General features: G+C 38.7%; 1 protein-coding gene across 19 annotated transcripts in view; it reads left to right on the top strand.

The window, feature by feature from the left end:
- The window catches only part of MCTP2 (multiple C2 and transmembrane domain containing 2), a 256,284-nt gene that overhangs the window by 12,201 nt on the left and 222,477 nt on the right, over positions 1-21,606 (top strand). Inside the window, exon 2 of one of the 19 annotated variants that reach the window (XM_063640078.1) lies at positions 2,783-2,984. The exons of the other annotated variants lie outside the window; for them this stretch is intronic. The gene's annotated coding sequence lies outside the window, so the exon portion shown is untranslated. The remainder of the gene's footprint in view (positions 1-2,782; positions 2,985-21,606) is intronic. 19 annotated transcript variants of the gene reach the window in all.

The raw sequence follows: 21,606 nt of genomic DNA, 5'->3' as shown, positions 1-21,606 counted from the left end.
ATATATGATATATATGAAATATATATATGATATGTATATGAAATATATATGATATGTATATGAAATATATATGATATGTATATGAAATATATATATGATATGTATATGAAATATATATGATATGTATATATATGAAATATATATATGATATGTATATATATGAATATATATATATAGGAAATATATATACACACAAAAGAGTACCTTTGAAGGCTTTGGAAGATGAAACCTAGTCAATGACTTCATTGGAGCACATACCTACATTTCTGATTGCTCCCCCCCCCCACCCCAGCCAAAAATATTGATTAACTATGATTTCACGTTTAAACAGGGCAATAGAGAAAATGGAAATGTTTTCTAGTTTCAAAAACTTGTCTCCTTGGAGTGTCAAGCTTCATCTTCGTGAAAAGATTATTAGTGGTAACCTCTTCGGAGCAGAGAGGATTTTAAAGGCAGATGAGGTCTGTGTAGGCTGAGAATGGGGAGGAAAAATGTGGCCTGAGTCTGGAGGAATGGGAGGGACTGGCTGTCAAAGGCTCGGGGAGAGCCTTTATTTCACTCTTATCTCTGTTCCTCTAACATTGTGTAGCCTCTTGGAACTTTGCTGAAGGACCCTTTGCAATGCTACACATATTAAGAATGGACACTGAAACCGTCACCTACAGGAAATGAGGTGTCAGAGACTGAAGGACAGGTGGCTTAAAGGTCAAGCCTGTGGAGCTGAGCTGATGGGCCTGAATCTCAGCTCTACTATGTAGTAACTGTGTGTCACTGGGAAAGTTACTTAAGCTTTCTGTGCCTCAGTTTATTTGTCAGTGAATGAGGCTTCTAATAGTACCTACCTTATAGAGTTATGAGGATTATAGGACAGTATTTCTAAAGTGCTTAGTACCTGATGCCTGAGGCACCGTAGCCTCCCCGTAAGGAGTAGCTGCAGTGGCTGATGCTCTTGTTGTTTGGAAATATTGATGGTGGAGAGACTCATTTAACTTTAATGCCATATAATATGTCATGTTTACCTCCCTTAATAGAACCTAATAATTGCTTCATATTTAAAAACTCATTTGCAGTATTTTAGCTCAGTGGGAAGATTGATTTGGATGTTTTTAATCATTCTAAGCCTTTGTTCTAGCTGAGGCTCTATGAAACGGGTTGCAAAATCCACAGACAGAGAAATGATAGAAAACTAGGGAAAGTTCATTTGGGAATTATCAATTTAAGCTGTCACATGATAATGTCCACTTCATCGTGCTGACACTGGCATTGATGGAATCCAAGTGGTGGAGAAAAATCGATTTAATCTTTTTAAAAGATGATGGTTTTAATATTGGTAAGTGTTCTTTACCTTTTCATTTGAGAGATGCTGCTATAATGGAATGCCTTATAAATACTAATGAGTGCTGACTGCCATCTTTGATAGTGAGTAACTCCTTTGAGTATTTTAAGACAAACTCCCATGATCTGGGCAAATGTCACGTTAACGCATTCCAGACAGGTTGAGAAATATATTCATTAAATCATGCTTCACGTGAGTGTAAGAAGAGTTTATTAATTTATATTTAAAAACCTTTGTAGATTCACAGGCCAAAAAAGGGCTTAGGGTGTGTGTGTGTGTGTGTGTGTGTGTGTGCACGCGTGAGTGCATGTGATTCCTTTTAATTCATCTGTGGCAGTTTTTTCTCCTTTGAGACATTTGGATCAGTTCAGAGGGCATTGGACGCACATCAGTCAGCTCCTCATGACTGCTTCCTGGGTGCCTCACCTGCTGCCCTTTCTTAGTCCCCAACATGCTGGGGAATTCCAGCTGTCTCCAGGATCCTCAGGATTGAAAAGGATCTCTGCCTATTGAGATCCAAATGTTAATGGAAAGAGCGGATAGAGGGATGGGCTTTAGACTTCTGCCACCATGCCTGGTGCTAGGATCCTTCAATTCTTGGTTGATATTGTCTGAGATCACTTATGTGGGCCTTACTCTGTTGCGGAGTTCAGGGGCTTCATTGTCAACCTACTGATGGTGATTTTGTAAAGCTGTTAAGAGGAGTGGGTCATTTCATTATGAAATGATTGGGAAAAACCAGACGGGATGTCCAAGCAGATAAAACAGGTGCATCCTCACCGTAGTTTACTCCCTGACCTCCAATCAGTAAGACTGATGATCATTACTAATTTAATGCCTCTGTAAAAAGCTGCCCTGTACCTTATCATAGAGCAATAAATATGTATTACACAACGTGTTTTTCCAAAAAGCTTAACAGTTATGAGGCTCTGTAGGTTGATGAACTCCACTAGTCTCTAGGCAGGTTTGGATTTCTAGTAAATATTCAGTCATGATGTTAATAAAACGAATCCTCTTCTGAATTCATTCATTTGTTCGTTCCATCAAAACTTATCTGCAATGTGCCAGGTATTGATGTGGACTAGGAAAATCCAGTCTCTTCCCCTCAGGGCACTTACAGTATTGCAGGGTGGTATCGAGGAGTAGATTAGGAGATTAAGTGAATAAACTAACAAGATAATGTTGGATCCTTAGGGCCATCAGGAATGTGAGGTGTGATGAGATGATGACATGGAGGTGCTGCTTCACACTAGAAGGTCAGGATTAGAGTTAGGCTTGGGGTAGAAATTGTTAAGGAGGTGATTCCTGATGTGGGACCTGAAAGAGCCAGGTTTTTGATCTGTGCAAAGGTCACATTATATAACTAATAACAGCCTTGAATAAGGAAACAAAATCCCTACACTTGCACCCCAAGTGTCTGATGCACCCATTTTCTCCTTATGCTAGGTTTCTAGCGTTATACTTCACACAGGCATTACCCTTCCACCAAGCAGAACTGAACCATCTCGAAATAATGGGCCTCTTCCAGGCAAGGACTTCACTGTGGCCCAGTAGAGCCTACCTTCCTTCACACAAACCAAGTTGGCTGAACTTTGCTGCTAATGACAGCTCCTTCTGTGTTGACTTTCCAATTACATTGGCCAGTCAGGTAAGCCTAGAGCTGTGGCCAGCCTTGCTTTAACTTTCCCTTGATACTTAAAATATGCTCTTTTTGCTTGTTGCTTTTAGCTCTATGTAAATGCCACACTGTCCTGTCATTCTCAGGCTGTCAAGATTCTGCCCGCTTGTGTCAAGATACTTATTGGAAATTAGAGCTTCCTCTACTTTTAGTCTGAATCTTTTCAACACTGGATTTTTACCAAATTTGAATTGTTTGGTGAACAATGAGCCAAAGCAGACAGTGAGGCTTTGCAAAGGTGCAAGTGTCTTAATCAAGAGCCCTTCCTGCTTAGTCCGTGGAAACTTACCCAGTGGTGTAAACCCTGCCACGGTGGCTTACACAGGTTCTCTGAGCTTCTTGTTGATTAACTCAGTATAGAACAGTACGCTTTGGGTCCTGAGAGTCAGAAGGAATGGTAATACAGAATTGTACCTTTATAGAAAAGCAGAAATTTACTAAATTAAATGTTAAACTCGAGCTTAAATGCTATTCAAGCACTTGTGTTGTGCAGATAGATGCCTGTACTGATTGTTCTCTCTCTGGAGCTTCTGTTGTGTGCAGAGATGATAAACATGATAATATTTTATCGCACATAAATAGGAGTTAACAATCTAGGAATAAACACATTAAATAGATATCTGTCTTGATTTCCTGTAATATGCCTGTACTATGTGAAGTGGTTTCATTTATTTTGCAGAGCACTGTGTTATTTAGAATATTCTAAAACTATATGTGGACTTTTCTGTATTGGCTGTTAAATAAGAACTAATTAGCTGTGCCATATCTTGAGTTACCAAGGCCTCTTGAATTGTCTTAAAGTTGTAGGATACTTCTGGTCCTTCTATAGGATCTATGTTTCTGATATTTGTGCTGAGATGGAGATGGTAATACCAGCCTAGAGCCATTGCTCCCCTTTCCAAAGCCCAAGGCAGATGTTCAAGTGGGTGACATCGCATTTCCCACTGAGTCTCAATCTTTTTTTTTTTTTTTCTTTTTGAGATGGAGTCTCGCTCTGTCGCCCAGGCTGGAGTGTGGTGGCGTGATCTCGGCTCACTGCAACCTCTGCCTCCTGGGTTCACGCCATTCTCCTGCCTCAGCCTCCTGAGTAGCTGGGACTACAGGTGCCCACCGCCACAACTGGCTAATTTTTTGTACTTTTAGTAGAGACGGGGTTTCACCGTGTTAGCCAGGATGGTCTCGATCTCCTGACCTCGTGATCCACCCACCTCAGCCTCCCGAAGTGCTGGGATTACAGGCGTGAGCCACCGCGCCCGGCCAGAATCTTTTTTTAATAATAGCTCTTCAGGTAGCTATGATGAGTTGATCTGAGCTGGTCACCAGAAATCGAAATCTAGTTGTCATCCAAGACTGTTTTTGATTAAGCTTTTTCTTTCTGTTGTCCGAAAGCACACATACAAAATGTCACTGCAAACATTACTTTTATTTTTACATTCACTTATTACAAACATTATGTCAATAGTAAAAGAAAAAAGAAAGCACATATTATCTGCCTTGGGAAAAAATCAGCCATCAGTGATTTTTTTCATGTTTTTTTTTTTTTTTTTTCCCCCAACTTAAGCCATACTTGTACATCACTTCACAGAGCCATAAACATAGTTTTGGTAGAATTTTGTAGTTTGTGTTTTTCACTTAAAATTATACCATAAATTATTTTCCAGGTGACTACATAGCATTGGAGAATTAATTTTTAATGGCTACATTAATGAAAATGAGTGGCTTATATTTCTGTTCCTGATGTATGTGTGTATCTAAAAATACATCACTTAATATGCATTCTGTGCTAAATTCCCTAGGCTTGTAGGACATTTATAGTTTGTAGTAACTCAGTTGTCACCTTGTGCAAACTGTGCAAGAGATTCTATCCTTCACCTGTGCTGATGGAGTAATTTAAAATTTCATGTCGTGAGCACGTATTGGGAGTTACTGTAGAAGCCTATGAACCCTGTATTTTTGTATTTTCTCTAATATACTCTAAATCTAAAAACACATTAAGGCAAAGCACCTGGCTCCTCAAAGAGCTAACACCATGAAATTACCTAGAAAACAAAATTTAGCTAAATGAATTTATACCTTACTACAGGGACTGAGAATTATCTATTTTTTTCTATTAGCTGAACAACAGTCTTTATCTCTGTTATATGAAATGACATGAGCTGTGCAAGGTGAAATCACGCAGAGAAGAATCATAGCATTAAGAGAAATGTGGCCTGAAATAATACATTTTGATTTTTATGCGACTTAAAGAGTTGAGTATGATGGAGCTAGCAAAATTGACAGCAGAGCCCAACAATTTTAGTACAGAAATTATCTGCTCTGGGAAAAAGCTGTCTTCATTGTGTTATGAAATGTGAATTGGAGTTGAGTATTTATAGAGTAAGAGGCGGCAGAAAATGTCCTCATAGTCAAGTTTAAGAAAAAGTCTTATCTAAATGAGAAGCAATACATTGATATTTATACTGACATATGTAGCATGACTATGGAAGATGATTAGGTAATAGTGGCACTTGGTTGACTTCATGACTTCTGTTTGATTGGCAGTATATAAAAATGTAGTAATTTCACATAAACATTTGGGCTGAGAGCATCTCTTGAAAGATCTGAGTGTGAGGCGAGTCAGGCTGCATTCCTGCAGAGCTGCCCATAGCCATAGTGAGGATAGCACCCATGGTCACCTGGGATTTTGACTCTGGCAAATAAATATATCTTTTTACTTTATCAAATTCATCTCCTTAAAATGTGTCAGTTTCTAGACCTGTACGTTCATTCCAACTTGGCTTAAAATTAATAAATTAATTTTGTCATTTTTATGTTTTCTTAATCATCCTAAAATACACATAATCGAACATGCATTTATCTTTTTTTTTTTTTTTTTTTTTTTTTGAGACGGAGTTTTGCTCTTGTTGCCCAGGCTGGAGTGCAATGGCGTGATCTCATCTCACTGCAACCTCCACCTCCCGGGTTCAAGCAATTCTCCTGCCTCAGCCTCCTGAGTAGCTAGGATTACAGGTGCCCGCCAGCGTGCCCGGCTAATTTTTGTATTTTTAGTAGAGACGGGGTTTCTCCATGTTGGTCAGGCTGGTGTTGAACTCCCGACGTCGGGTGATCCACTCGCCTCGGCCTCCCAAAGTGCTGGGATTACAGGCGTGAGCCGCCGCACCCAGCTGCAATGATCATTTTTAACTATACAGTTCGTCGATGTTATATTTATATTGTTGCACAACTGTCACCTCCATCCGTCTCCTGAACTCTTCATTTTGTGTAACTGAAACTGTGTCCATTAAACACTGTCTCCTCATTGTCGTCTCCCTCTGCCCCTGACAACCATCATTCTACTTTCTGTCTCCACGAATTTGACTACTCTGAGTATCTCCCATAAGTGGACTCCTATGGTATTTGTCCGTTTGTGACTGGCTTATTTCCCTTAGCATAATGTCCTCAAGGTTCATCGACGTTGTAGCAGTTGTCAGAATTTCCTTCTTCTTAAAGACTGAAAAATAATATGTTGTATGTATTTATCGCATTTTATTCATTTGTAGACACTTGAATTGCTTCTTCCTTTTGCCTATTGCAAATAGTGCTGCTAGGAACATCGGTGTACAATTATTTAAGTCCCTGCTTTCATTTCTTTTGGGCGTATACCCAGAAGTGGAATTGCTGGATTATGTGATAATTTTATGGTTATTTTCTTGAAGAACTGCTACATCATTTTTCCATAGCAGCTGCACCATTTAACATTTCCACCAACAGTGCACTAGGGTTCCAATCTCTATAGAGTCGTCCCAACACTTGCCATTTTCTGTTTTGTTGTTGTTGTTGATAGCCATTCTAGTGAGTTTAAAGTGTGTCTCATAAGTTCCCTGTACATTTCCCTAATAGGGATATTGAGTATGACTTTTTTACAGAGCTTACTACAGTTGTAAGACATGACCTTTTGAATTGTCATTGTAAGAAAATTACCTGGCAGATCAAAAGATCTGGATTCTAGTCATGTCTCTGTCTCTAATTAGCCATTTGACCTTCAATTCTGTTTGACAACAGTTAGGCCTGTGCTAAGTGCTGATCACCTCACTAGGTGACCCAGAGTGGAGAAAAATAAACCACAAAATTTTTATTCATGCCTCTGGTTTACAGATTTTTTTTTTTTGGCCTCAAAGTAAAAAAAAGGTATCACAGCTTAAACTTTTCTAATTCTAAAGTTTGTAATCTGTTACCTAAACTTATAAGGGTAACCTAGATTCTCTTCAGACCTAGGTAGGGTTACCAGCCATCAAAATAGACGAGAGGTATGATGTAAGGGAAACTGGTAATTTTGAAATTTTTGGAGGGTCTGTGGTTAATATCTGAACCTTATTTACAATTTCTACTTATTTATAAGTTTGATTTAAAAATTAGCATATCTTAATTAAATATTGTTTATTTCATCTTATCTCTTGTCATAACTTGCTTTTCTGGCTTCCCAGCTCATTATAGCCTGGCTTCTGTGTCCCCGAGGTGTCTACTGCCCTCCCAGTAACCAAACAAGATGGAGGCACCTCTGCTTCCCTCAGCTGAATTTTCTGCAACATTTGCAATTATTGCTTACTCCTTGAAACTTCCTCTCTCAGCTTCCTTAGTTCTGTTCTCTTCACCACCCCCACCCCCAACGCCCCCCGCCCCGCCTCTCCTGTGCGTCCCTGGACATTCTCCCTCAGTTTTCATTATGAGTTCTCTTTCCTCTGTGCTGCCACTGAAAGTTAATTATTCCTGTGGTTCAGCTCCCAGCCTTCTTTGCTTTTCACTTTATACGCTTGTTTGAGGAGAGACAGTTCCTGTCTTCCACATTTCCATCCCAGATTTTGCTCTGAACTCCCACCTTGACTATCCAGTTGGACTATATAGTATGTCTCAACTTTGATAACTTATCAGTCTTCCACCTTACCTTCTGTAAATGGCTCTTGCTCCCCTTTGCCTGTGTTAATTGGTGGTTCCACCAGAGTACCTCTGGCCTATCTAGGCAACTTAAACACCTGCTGCTGCCTCCTCCCTATTCCTCTCCAACACATATAATCAGCAAATTACAAAATTCAGCTTCTCAGTCCCTTCGCTGTCATTCTAGTTACATTTTTTTGTGGTCTAGCCTTTATTACACTGGATTAATGCATCAGCTAGGTACTGCATTAGCATCTCATTCTTAACACCTCCTAGATCACACCAAACTGTTGGAATTGCTTTGCTATCTGCCTCTCCTACTGTACTCTGAGTGCCTCAAGAGAATAAATGGGGTGTGTATTTTATTCCTTCAGCTAATGCGTATGGGAACTAAAGAATACTGTAATAGTCTCTCTTTTATTTTTAAATGCACAAAATGTAAGTCTCACATCTTTACATGTGACAGACCTAATTCTATTGCAGTATCACACAAGTGTAACCATTAAACTCCAGAGACTGAAACATAGTTTTCTCATCAGCTTAAAGAAAAAAAAATCTGGTGGTAGTATAGCTCAATGGTGGGTTCAAACAAACATCTGCTTTTTACATGATCCTTGATGCTGCAGAGCACACTGTTTACTTTCGCTTTCAATGACTCTAATTTCAAATGCTACAGATCAAGGTTGCACATATGTGTACAAAGAGGATGAGACTGTGGTGGATGACATGTTAGAAAGCTGTGAATACGTCGATATTTGATTGACAACAGCAAATGTTTTCTCCATAGCATTGGAATGTTCTTGATTGCTTCTGTTTATTATTGCTACTTATTTCATAGCATATTTGAATTCCATCACTTTCTGATCAGCCTTTGTAATTTTCTTTACCATTTCCCATTGTGATGCACTAATAATTACTATACAATGTCTCTTCAGGTTTTTAAATTCTTATTTTAGAATCATGACCGCTTTGCCCAGAGTAGAGATTTGGTGATCCCAGTTAGGTAGCGATGGCAATCTAGCCTAAGGTATAAGCACAGATGTTGTGGTCAGAGGGAACTTGGTTCAAATCCTGGCACTAATACTTACTGGCTGACAAGTTGCTTCATGTTTATAATCCTTGATTTCTTCTTACATAGGATTGGTATTTTTACTCAGCTCTGTTAACGTTTGTGAGGATTTAGAAAACTCATGGACAAGAAGACAGCGCCTACAGTTAGTCACTGCCAAACAAAGGGCCACTATTTATCATCCCTAAATTATCTACTTCATTTGGAAATATCACAAATGTGGCCACTGGTTTGATTGTTTAGCAGCAATTAATTCATATGTAGATGAAACTGAGATCAGTGCAACTCAGCTATCTAACGCTTAAGAAGACACACATTTTATATTCTGATAAATAGTGAGTTGGAGACATACTTGCTGTGAATGAATGAATTAGTGAATTTAAATTTTATACTTGTCCTTATGAGAGTAAGCATTAATTTGTCATTGATTACAACCTTAAATGATTGATGAGTACTTAGAAACTAATGACTTCACAAAAGAGAATTTCCAAACTGTCAGTTTGCTTAGAATTTAAACAATGTCATTGCATTATTCTTCTAAAGCTTGAAGTTTTCAGATGTGTTTCTTTTTATCTGGCATTTTAATAAAAGATGTGTTACGCATGGGAAAGGTCAATGAATGTGACACAGGGCTTGGCAAAGCTGGGATTTATGGAGACACAATTTTTTAGAAGTCTTCTTTTGGAAGATCAGACCTATTCTTCTTCCTTTTCCTAAAGACAAAATTTAGGAGATGACATCAATTAATAATTTTGAGAAATAGTCCTTAACATTTTGATCATATAACTATACCCCAATTTTTTTGTGAGATGACCCATCTAATTGGGGCATAAATGGTTTCAAATACATCTTTAGGGCAGACGGACAAGTTTCCCACTTGATCTAACAGGTGCTTTACAGACCTAATATAGAAAGAATTTAGATTGACTATAGAAGGAATATAACATAGTTTGGAAGATCTCTTTAGTTTTCATAGTGTTTCTAGTATCAAATCTAGAGAGAGGATTTTATTCTGTGTAAATGAGATCTATGATATTAGCAACCATTTAGATATAGATGGCTAGATTGTTAACTTTTTAGCAGTTTTATTTTTGTCATAGCACTTATGACTGACATAAATATTTTAATAATTAATTTTATGCATACTTGCCTTTCTTGAGTAGTGATAAATCCTATTTACATAAAGACCTCTAAAAACATGCCTGTAGGCCAAGGAAGGGACGTTGCATCTCATGAAGAATCCTGGGATATTTGGTAGAAGAGAGTGGAGGAGGGCTTTGGGCTTATGCTGCGTGGCGTTAAGGGTGGACCAGGGAAGCCATGGTCAACTCTGTATTGAGTGCTATTCTGAGGCCGAGGCAGTTTCACAATTGGGTATCCTAGTGATCTTTGCTCAGGAAGCAGGGGAAATGAAGTAGAGCTAGAAAAGTTGACAAGAATGAAAAAAATCATTCAACAGTAGGGAGTTATTACATTGTTTGGCAACTATGGAATGCTCTTAGGAAAATTTTTTTTGTTGGCTTTACAGTTGTACTTACTTCTGTTAATGAAGCACAATCTGATTTTTAGCAGGGATGACTTTTATTTACTCAGATGTCCCATAAAAACTTTTGTCTTTTTCTCACAGCTGCATTTTGGTGCTCAGAAGAATTTTCTTGACATCTGTAGGTTGAAAATCCCAAATGCAAAAACCTGAACTACAAAATATTGCAAAATCCAAAAGCTTTTGAGTGCCGACATAACGACACAGGTGGAAAATTCCACACCTGACCCTGTGTGATGGGTCACGGTCAAAATGCAGCCAAAAGTTTGTTTCATGTGCAAAATTATTGAAATATTGTATAAAATTACCTTTAGGCTATGTATATAAGGTGTGTATGAAACATAAATTAATTTAGTGTTTAGACTTGGGTCCCGTCCCCAAGATAGCTCATTATGTATATGCAAATATTCCAAAATCCACAAAAATCTGAAATCAGAAACAATCTAGTCCCAAGCATTTTGAATAAGGGATACTCAACCTGTAGTAGGAATAAAATATACCACCCTCCTCCCCATGTCTGTTAGATGAATAACAATTTTTATTGATGATATACTAAACTTTGTCCTTAAGCTGTTCTCCTACAAAATATGGGACTCCTTTCAGATAGCAAGTCTTAGTACATAGTTGCAAAACTTTGCATGATGTTGTTTAAATTGAGAGGATATTTTGATGTCATGAGTGAATATCAGGAAGGCAGACCACCACAAGGATTGGGTCTTTTCTGTGGGCATGAGACTTAGAGAAGTAAGGGACCTTTCTGAAAAGAAGCACAACTTGCCTATGTTCCTCTTTCCTGAGTGGACCCACCAGGCAGTGGTTAATGTGAGATACGGTGTATAGTTTTGTATTTCCAGCAATGCTGAAATCTGAATAACCAGAAAACTAAAAATGAAGAAACAAATCATAAATCAAAGAACCTTTGATACTTTTCATTCCTTCCACTGGTCTTCTTCCTTAGACTTGCTCTGTGTGGAACGTATTCCACACAGCAGACACTATGATCCTTTGAAAATCCATGACAAATCAATCTTCTGACCAACCTTCACCTCCCCTCCTCCCTGGCTTCCCAATTCACTTAAAATAAAACCTCAAGTCTTTGCTGGCCCTCATCCCTTCTCTGATGTCATCTTACTCTGTCACTGATACATCAGGCAGATCTGGCTCTGTTGACCTCTTTGCTGTTAGAAGCAAGGAACATGTTCTGGCTTTGGGGCTTTGCATGGATCCATTCCTATTTTTGGAATCCTCTTTCTCAAATGGTGTTTCTCATTCTTGTCACTTAGGTCTCTGCTCACATGCTCCCTCATCCCTCTCTAAACATATATATCCTCATGGGAACACTAGCTTCCCAAAGGCAGGACCCTTGTCTGATTTGACCACTGAGTTGATGAATTTGTAAGAAGCCAAGTCAGGCTTTGAAAGCAGATTCCTAGCATCCATTGAAAGGAGGAACTTTGAGGGTAGATGCTAGATTAGACAAAATTCAACCTTATCTCCCATACATTTTGCATCTAGTAACAGTGGTGTGTGTTCACTACAATGCCCTGGTAGCACTACAAAGAAAAGTTTTTTGGGCTTTTTTGGAACTATCATATTTTAAAAATATTTGTTGTCATTTTCCATTTTCTTTGTTTTTTTTTTTTTTTTTTTTTTTTTTTTTTTTTTTTTTGAGACAGAGTCTTGCTCTGTCACTCAGGCTGGAGTGCGGTGGTGTGATCTCATCTCAATGCAATCTCTGCCTCCCAGGTTTGAGCAATTCTCCTGCCTCAGCCTCCTGAGTAGCTGGGATTACAGATGTGCGCCACCATGCCCAGCTAATTTTTGTATTTTTAGTAGAGACGGGGTTTTACCATGTTGGCCAGGCTGGTCTTGAACTCTTAACCTCGTGATCTGCCCTCCTCAGCCTCCCAAAGTGTCGGGATTACAGGCATGAGCCACCGCGCCTGGCCCATTTTCTTTTCTCTTTCTTTTTTTTTTTTTTTAAGACAGAATCATGCTCTGCCACCCAGGCTGGGGTGCAGTGGTGCGATCTTCTCTTCTCAGGGCTCACTGCAACCTCCATCTCCTGAGTTCAAGCAATTCTCTTGTCTCAGCCTCCCGAGTAGCTGGGATTACAGGCACCTGCCACCATGCCAATTTTTTTTTTTTTTTTTTTTTTTTTTTTTTTTTTTTTTTTTTTTAGTAGAGATGAGGTTTTACCATGTTGGCCAGGCTGGTCTCTAACCCCTGATCTCAAGTGACCTTCCTGCCTCGTCCTCCCAAAGTGCTGGGATTACAGGTGTGAGCCACTGTGCCTGGCCACATATTGAACTTTTACGTGCTCAAATCCTAGGAGGGTTTCTAATTCCTGTGTTACTTAATTATGTCACAACTAAATGAATGCTTCAGTTATCCAGATTTCTCTAAGCCCAGGTTATGGTAAATAGATTTATTTCTATATTGTGAGTTTGAATTTCTTTTCTAATTATGAGTGACTCCTCTCTCAAAGGACATGCAAATCTTTTTATCCTGCCTCTGCCCCATCATCTGAGTCTACAAAAAAGCATCTGTGTCTACTTTTTGAAAATGCAAATTATTTCAATGTGCCAAAGTAAGTAAAAAGGAAATGGTGCATGCATGGTGTAGTTTGTAAATGTAAGAGTGAACTTGAGACATATGAGATCTTTTATTGAAATTAATAGTTAATGAATTTTCCCAAGAGAAACACCATTTAGTAGAGGTAACAATGGTAGTTACCGAAAACCCTATTTAAATCACACTTGCCTTAAAAAACTAAAAACCAAAAAACCAAAAAAATCTTGTCTGTTTCATCTTGTCTGGTTTGCATTATGTTCATTACGTGATTCTTCTTTCTAAAAGGAGAGATACAGTTCTGAAAATAGTTATTGCCTAAAGGGGAAAAACAAATTCTTTTCCTGGTATTGCAGTTTTGTTATTTGTTTTCCAACAGATTAAAGGATTTAATTATTCAGATGCTCTAGAAATGTTCTCTGCATATTCTTTTGATCCTACACCCTATCAGCAGGTACTTTTTGAGCAGACACACCCAATATATAAGTTTACATATTTACTTATAAATTATGTACGTGTACTATGGTGCTGATAATACATATATTATTCAGCATACACAAAAATAGAGATTAAAAGAACATATTAAGTCAGTGTGAATAGAAGTTCCAGTATTTTCTTCCTACACTCTGTGGCTATGCTGGACTATCCCTGGGCCGTGCTCACTCAGTTCACTCTGGGGACCCCCCTCACCCCACCCAGCCTAGTCCAGGTCATGGGATTGCAGGACCTGAATAAAAACGCACAATTAAAAGATACTCAAACTCTGCCTAGGGAGGCTAAGGGGAGAAAAATTTGCTAAAGGTCCCGAATAAAGCTCATTGAACTCCAAATTCTTCATCTTTAAAGAGAACACGTTCCAGTGCACAGCCTGGCACCTGGGGCAGAGTGGTGATCAGGCAGGGGAAATTGATGTTCTCCTCCTGTTTCTGCTGCTGTTCTGTTACTGCAGCTGTTAACTGCTAGTTCATAAATCTTTTATCTAAAAATTCACAATTCAGAAACTTTTGAAAATGGAAAGGATTTTGTTTGTAAGAATCCTTACCAGAGTTTGGTAGCAAACTCTGACTTGGACTCTTGTGTAACTATTTATGGTCTATATAGTAATTATATATCCCATTAAGTTTGAATTGTGGTATGTTTGATGATGAAATACTGTCTCCAAACCATTTAGGGTATCGTGTAATATATGATACACTTTCTAAATTCTTAAATTTTTGAACTCCAAAAACAAACCTGGCCCAAGGTTGGTTTGACTTCTGTGATGATTATTTCTACTTTGAAGCTTGTTGCCCTTTTTTTCGGGTTATTGCTGTATGATCATTTTGTGAAGGATACTGCATTTTGATGGACATGATCACTTGTAAAGGCTTCCCCAGGTCTCTACTGTAGGGAAGAGTGCACCTGTCCTGATCTAGTCATTTGTGAAATATTGTTATTGTTTGGACAGGAACAGCAGATGGCTTAGTCTCACCCTTGTGCACCGAATGCCCTCCACATCACCATGTAATTGTCCTTTCCAGATCATACACTGGGCGAGGAACCTTCTGATCTCTGCCCTGTTCTTGATCTTCTTCAAACACTTTCTCTTCCCCTTTGGCTGTTCACCAGTGAGGTCATTTGCTTTATCTCTGGAATATATGAAAAGGCTCCACCTGTACCTCTCATACTGTTTTCTCACTTCTGTTTTTCTCTACCCAAGGAACCTTGAGTGCCTTTCCTGGGGATTCTGGTCACTGAAACTTCTCCTGTTCCTTAGGGGCAATAAGGGTATGCAAAAGGTCCTCCCCGACTCCGGATCCAGTGGGCTTCCCGTGGTGTATTCAGAGGCTCTGCCATCTCTTTATCATTCCTTTCCAGGCTGCAGTCTACGCCCTGAGTCTAGCCCACTCAGCTTTCTTGTTCAGCTTTCGCATCATCTCATGATTGAAGGGTGCAACCCTCATTGATAGGCTGGCATTCTTTCCAGAGTGACAGTGCCAACTCTCCTTTCTGCCCTCTCATCTTCTCTCATGGGCCACAGAATGGCTGGGAATACAGGTTGTGGGCAGATAGTAAATGGAGCTTCCAACACCATGTTAAGGACTTTGAACTTTTACAAAGTTTATCTCTAGGAGCCATTAAAGGTGATTCCATCTCTACTTTGAAAAGACCATTGCTCTGGTGGTACAAGTGAGAGATTGTAGAGGAGAGAGGTGAGAGAAGGAGTAGAGACTCAGAGTAAACTCTCAGATGTCCTTTATTTCATTTCAGTTTCAAAATGTTAATTTGACTATGGTAAACCAAAAATAAAATTCTAAGGCCCTCCAACCATCTGAATGGACCCTTCTTCTCAGCCAACGGCATTCCAATGTGAACCTGAAAAAATGAGTTCAGGCCATGATGGGAGGGGACAGCCAGGCATGCCTCATTATACCCTCCTCCCTTTTGGAATTACTGATAGAACAGTAATAGAACAGTGATAGTTCTTTAGGTCTGGTAAGAAACATTTACAACCTGTTCTCTCTGAAGCCTGCTACAATCTATTCTCTCTGAAGTCTGCTACCTGGAAGCTTCATCAGCACGATAAAACCTTGGTGTCCACAACCTTTTATCATGACCCAGACCCTCCTTTCTATTGATGACTCTTTTACCAAGTGCCAGTCAGAAAACTTTTAAGTCTACCTATGACCTGGAAGCTCCCCTGCCTCCCCACCACCCACCCCTGCTTCAAGTTGTCCCACCTTTCTGGACCAAACCAATGTATATCTTTCATGTATTGATTGATGTGTCTCATGTCTCCCTAAAATGTATAAAACCAAGTTGTACCCCCAACCCGCTTGGGCACATGTCATCAGGACCTTCCGAGACTGTGTCATAGGCGCATCTTTAACCTTGGCAAAATAAGCTTTCTAAATTGATTGAGACCTGTCTGAGACACTTTTTGGGTTCACACTACCACCTAATTGGTAAAATACTTGGAGTGGAAAGCACGTGGATTCTGTGTTAGGCAGCTGTGAGTCTTAATGACAACTCTACCATCAAAAACCAGCCGGTGGCCAGGCGGGCTTTAATGTATAAAGTAGGGGCTTTGATGCCTATTCGTAATTCTTGCAGGATGCTTCTGAGTATTATATAAATTACATCTGTAACATGTGACTGAGTACCAGGAATGTAGTACCTGTTCAGTAAAGGCTGCTGTTTAGTTTCCCTCACACCATGAGATATTTGCACTGAGGTGTGAACTTTGAAATCCAGGCATATGAAGTTGATGTTTTTATATTCCAGATAGTGTCGCTTTTAATTGGCACAGATAGTGTTCATTAGATCATGTTAATAAAAGAAATATTTTTTTTCTAACCAGGTATTGAGCTATCCAAAACCCCTGCTTGGCTGATGTTTATGCTGATTCAGAATGAATTCATGTCATAGTTTAAAATTCGTGATGAACTGTTTTTCATTATACATTGGATTGAAGATCTCACTTAAAACTGTGTGGTCTGTGTGAGGTTGTATTACTTTGTTGATTAGGAAACTATATTTCAGGACTTTTGAAAAACATTAATTTCTTGTATATGTCAATTAATCTAATTAGACCAATATTTAAGTACTTTTGGAAAACTAATGTTTTATTTTCTTCCCTTCTAATTATTGTCTTTACACATTACAGCAATATAATCTACTGTAGTCTTTTATTCAGGGTAACTTAGTTTTGAATAATTAAAAAATTAAAGAGCTTTCAGTTGGTCACATACATTATTTTATTGTTTTAAGTACCAATAAATGAAACTGTATAATAGTCTTATTGCACAGTTATTAAATATAACATGGTACCTTTTAATATGTAGAATGTTTGTGAATTGAGCTTCATTTCGAAAGCGTTTGAAGATTGTAGTTTTAATTTGTGATGTGTGTTTTTCATAGTCCATCTTTTAGCAATTTATAAAGTGAACTATTTCTTTTGGAAGGTGACTAAGACATTGCTGAAACTACATTGGCCTAGCTCCATTTCTCAAAATCATGATTTGTAAACTCACTTTGAAATTTAACTTTAATTGTTAAAGCAAATCTAACAGTGACTGCAAGATATATGGAAGTCATAGCTGCAAGGTCTGTATTTTCAATTTAGTATGCATTTAAAATATTGCTTCTCAAAGCATATTTTAGAAGGTATGTGTTATATTAATGGTGAAATAAATATATAGGGAGTTGGGCATATAACTCTCTATGGAAAAACCTCTATTTCTTTTTTTTTTTGTGGGGGTGGGTGGAGGAGACAGAGTCTTGCTCTGTTACCCAGGCTGGAGTGCAATGGAGCGATCTTGGCTCACTGCTACCTCCGCCTCCTGGATTCAAGCGATTCTCATGCCTCAGCCTCCTGTGTAGCTGGGATTACAGCCACCTACCATAATGTCCATCTCATTTTTATATTTTTAGTAGGGGCAGGGTTTTGCTATGTTGGCCAGGCTGGTCTTGAACTCCTGGCCTCCTGTGATCCACCCATCTCGGCTTCCCAAAGTGCTGGGATTACAGGTGTGAGCCACTGCACCCGGCCTTATTTCTTCTTTGTAGTAGAAAATATACTGCAGGAGTCATTAAAGGTGATTCCATCTCTACTTTGAAAAGACTGTTGCTCTGGGGGTATAAATGAGAGATTGTAGAGGAGAGAGGTTAAAGAAGGAGAGTCAGACTCATGACTTCATAGTAGAATGTAGATTCATGACTTCATAGTAGAATATAGACTCATGACTTCATAGTAGAATATAGACTCATGACTTCATAGTAGAATATAGACTCATGACTTCATAGTAGAATATAGACTCATGACTTTGTGTCCATAAACCTGTTTATTAAGCAGAGGAGGATGCATTATCCGCTTTGGTTTTCGGCTGAATAGTGAATGGGCACTGTGTCTTCTGAGAGATACATACAGCTGAGTCTCATTGTTCATGGTAGTTATGTTCTGTCAAGTCAAAACAAACACTCAAATAGCAAACACTGGACCATTGCTTGTAGGGGAAATACAAAGTTAGCTTCCCTCTGGCCACAATATTTTTGCCACCCTATTAATAGATAATGGTATTGTATATGTGTTTCTGTTTAAGGACATGTCATTTAACACATATTGTTGACTCATTAATTCTGAACTCATAGCCAACAGCGTTATGACTTATGCCTGAATGAAGTTTGTCTAAAACATGTGTCTTCTCTGTAAGACACATCACAGCCTTCTGTACTTAGGAACACCAGACAACACTACAGCTTTATGCTAGGGAACCATTTTAAACGGTGAAGACACCAACCAAAAGCACAAAGATATGAAAAACACAGCATTAAATAGACCACGGAAAGAAGAGTTACAGTTTAAGAGCTGAAACAAGAAGGCAGACATTGCCTTATTCAACCTCCTCTGGGAATATGCATGTAGAGTGATTCACGTTTTTTTTGCACGTGTCTGTGAATGACCACAAAAGTGCTGTGGGGTTATAAAGAAACTTTAGCAAATATACCAGTTCACAAATGAGAATCATCTGTAGTCAGACTAGGGTAAAGTTTTAAGGTTTTCAAATTGTCAGTTGAACAGCTAAACCTTTTCTTCCGAAGAGCTTAGCCTGGTAGATATGAGTAGATTCAAATTCTCCTTCTACCTGGAAGGCCTAGTTTCTCTCTCTGGCACTGCTCTTACTTGGTGCTGACACTTGAAACCTCTTAGATGTCCCTCATTTCTTCTTGGTCATAGTTCCTGCTTCCACTTGAACAAGTGAATCACTTTTGCCTCCTCCCTAGGGTCTTGGTTAGCTTACACATGCTGTCATATGTCCTGAAATGGGAAGTGTTACAGTTAGTGATGAAGAAAGTGGGCTCTGGCTTCAGGTGGCCTAGGATTAAATCCTGCTCTGTCACTTACTATTTTTGTGCCCTTGGGCAGGCGGGCATTGTTTACCCATCTGTAAAATGGGTATGATAATATCGCCTACTTGTAATGTCAGTAATTGATAAGATAATATGTCTTTAAGGTATTTAATATAGGTTGGCACATAAGCCCTCAAGTGTAAACTATTAATTCACTTAGTTACTTATATGTAACTTTTTTTTAGCCATGTTAAGAATTCGATTATGCACCACCAACAAAAACAAAATAAGGGGAGGAATTAGAGTAAAAGATACTCATGTATGAAAGATAAAGCTGAGGTAACATTAGAACAAACTAGGAAGTTTGGAAGATACAAACTCTCAATTTGGTCCTGAGTTCTGACCAGTCCCAGTAAGGAAAGCCTGATTCTCGCTATCTTTTAAATAAAAGATTTTTTGTTTTTCAGCGAGTACACATCTATTTCTGGAACTGAGTAATTATTTTTTCCTGGTTATAGGGCACCTTGACGTGCATATGCCTGTTGTGCCAATTTGTGATATGTTTGTGTATACATGTGTGTCTCATTACACTTAGAATCTTGGAGATTTGGCATCATTTCACTTAACTTCCATCTCCAGGCCTACCTATGAGGCAATAACTCTGCCAAGGACTCCTGCTTTTGATGATGGGATTGCCAAGACACTTGACTCTACAAGAACTCCGTGTTTGCCCTTCCTCTGATTTTATCATGGGTCACTTATACGTAACTTTAAATGCAGAAAAAGGCATTAGGTATTCTGTGAAAATGGTAACGGCAGACAGAGGCAGACGAAGGGACTGAGTCCAGTGTACTTTGTCCAAGGGGTCATGTGGACTTGGACATTGTGGCTGGGACCTTAAAGCCAAGATCTCCATGCTTTTGGTTCATGGCACTCTATTATTAAATATTTCAAAGTATATACTCCATGTGTATGCACTTACTTACTGGTAGATTATATATACATGGTTCAGAGCTTATATAAGATATACACTACTGTTTGCATTGAGATATTAAATAGGTTATATAAGATATACACTACTGTTTGCGTTGAGATATTAAAAGAAGGATGACTGTTCTAAAAGCAGATCATAGAGATATTGTGTAACTCAATAACTTTACTAAATATTATTCAGTTGTATAGTTAAAATGGGTAAATTGTATATTATATAAATTATCTTAATGAAGACTTTTTAAAAAGGAAGATAAAATGAAGGTGAAATAAACAGTATATAAACATTTGAAAACTTAGAAAGTAGAAGGCTTTTGATCTCACCCAATTTATTAATAATTAAATACTCATTTTTTAGCAGAAGCAACGTAATTAAACATGTCATCAACATTTTTAATCATTTCAGAAAGCTCACACTGGAAGTGTAATTACCACGATTTCAGTATTTTTGTCTGTGTTTCATTATGACTATTGTCCTCAGTCCATAGTTGCTTTGCAAGATTCTTTTTTAGTAAGACAAGATCACATCTTTGTATCTCTGTAGCTAGCTGTGCTGTACACATACACATGCGTGCGTGCGCACACACACACGCTCTACAGTCTCAATATGCCCACACTGGATGATCCTGAGAGTGCGTGGCCTGGGATCTGTGTTGCTGCACTGTGAACGTTACATTCTTGCATCACAGCAGCTCCAAATAGCTTGTCAGTCACTGTTCTATGGATTACATGAGGGGACCAAGGCCTCTTCCATTTCCTGGTGCTGCATTATTCATTAGCAAATTTTACTATGTGAATTGCATGCAAATTTTTTTTGACTCGTTCGATTTTTATTATTATAATTATTTGTCTGTCCCCTCCTCCAAGATGTGTGCTTCAGAAGGTCAGGAACTCAGTCTGTTTTGTTCACTGTTGCATTCTCAGCACTTTGACTAGCTCGTCGCACAAATTCTTGGCTCAATAAATATTGCCAAATAAGTAAATCAATTTGTGTATTAAATTTTAGCAACAACACATTTTCCTCAATTTTAAAATGAAAATAAATACACTCTGAAGTTCTGATATTTTCTTCCTGCCCACACTGAGGTACTCACACTCAATTTTGGAGACCATTGCTGTAGTTGGGCGGTAGGTGAACGGCAGAGAAGGAAACGAAGGGTATCAGAGGCAAGGCAGAGAGCCCATAGAGAATGTGTTTCACTGAAAGGCCAGACTCACTTTTCTGGCTTTTGACATTTGGATCAGACCCACCTTACCTGTCTTGCCGTATAAAAGGAGAGCAATGAAGAGTTTAGTGAGAAAATGAAGCAGATAAATGTAAAACTTGATTCAGAACAATGTAAAACATTTTTGCAGTTTTGCCCAACAGGGCTGCGGGTGATGTTTCAGGGACTTGGAGGACATTTAAGAGTGGCACTGTGACCTGTGACTTGTTCACATTGACTGGGCTGGCGAAGACAGGAAGTATTCAGGGGAATTGCACCTATTCAGTTTGTTTTGAAGAACCGCTTTGTAATGTAACTGAAATCCAGTTGATTCAGTTTTTGTGTTTGCTTTTTGAATAATTTACATACAGTAAAATCTATCCTTCTTAGGTATGTGGCCGTCGGAGTTTGGGAGATACGTGCGGTCTTGTCACCACTGCCGCCATCATAATGTAGGTGGTTTCTATCACCTCT

Source organism: Symphalangus syndactylus, chromosome 5 (assembly GCF_028878055.3).
Source record: "Symphalangus syndactylus isolate Jambi chromosome 5, NHGRI_mSymSyn1-v2.1_pri, whole genome shotgun sequence".
Classification (NCBI taxonomy): Eukaryota; Metazoa; Chordata; class Mammalia; order Primates; family Hylobatidae; genus Symphalangus; species Symphalangus syndactylus.
This window is presented reverse-complemented; position numbering and strand designations above follow the sequence as displayed.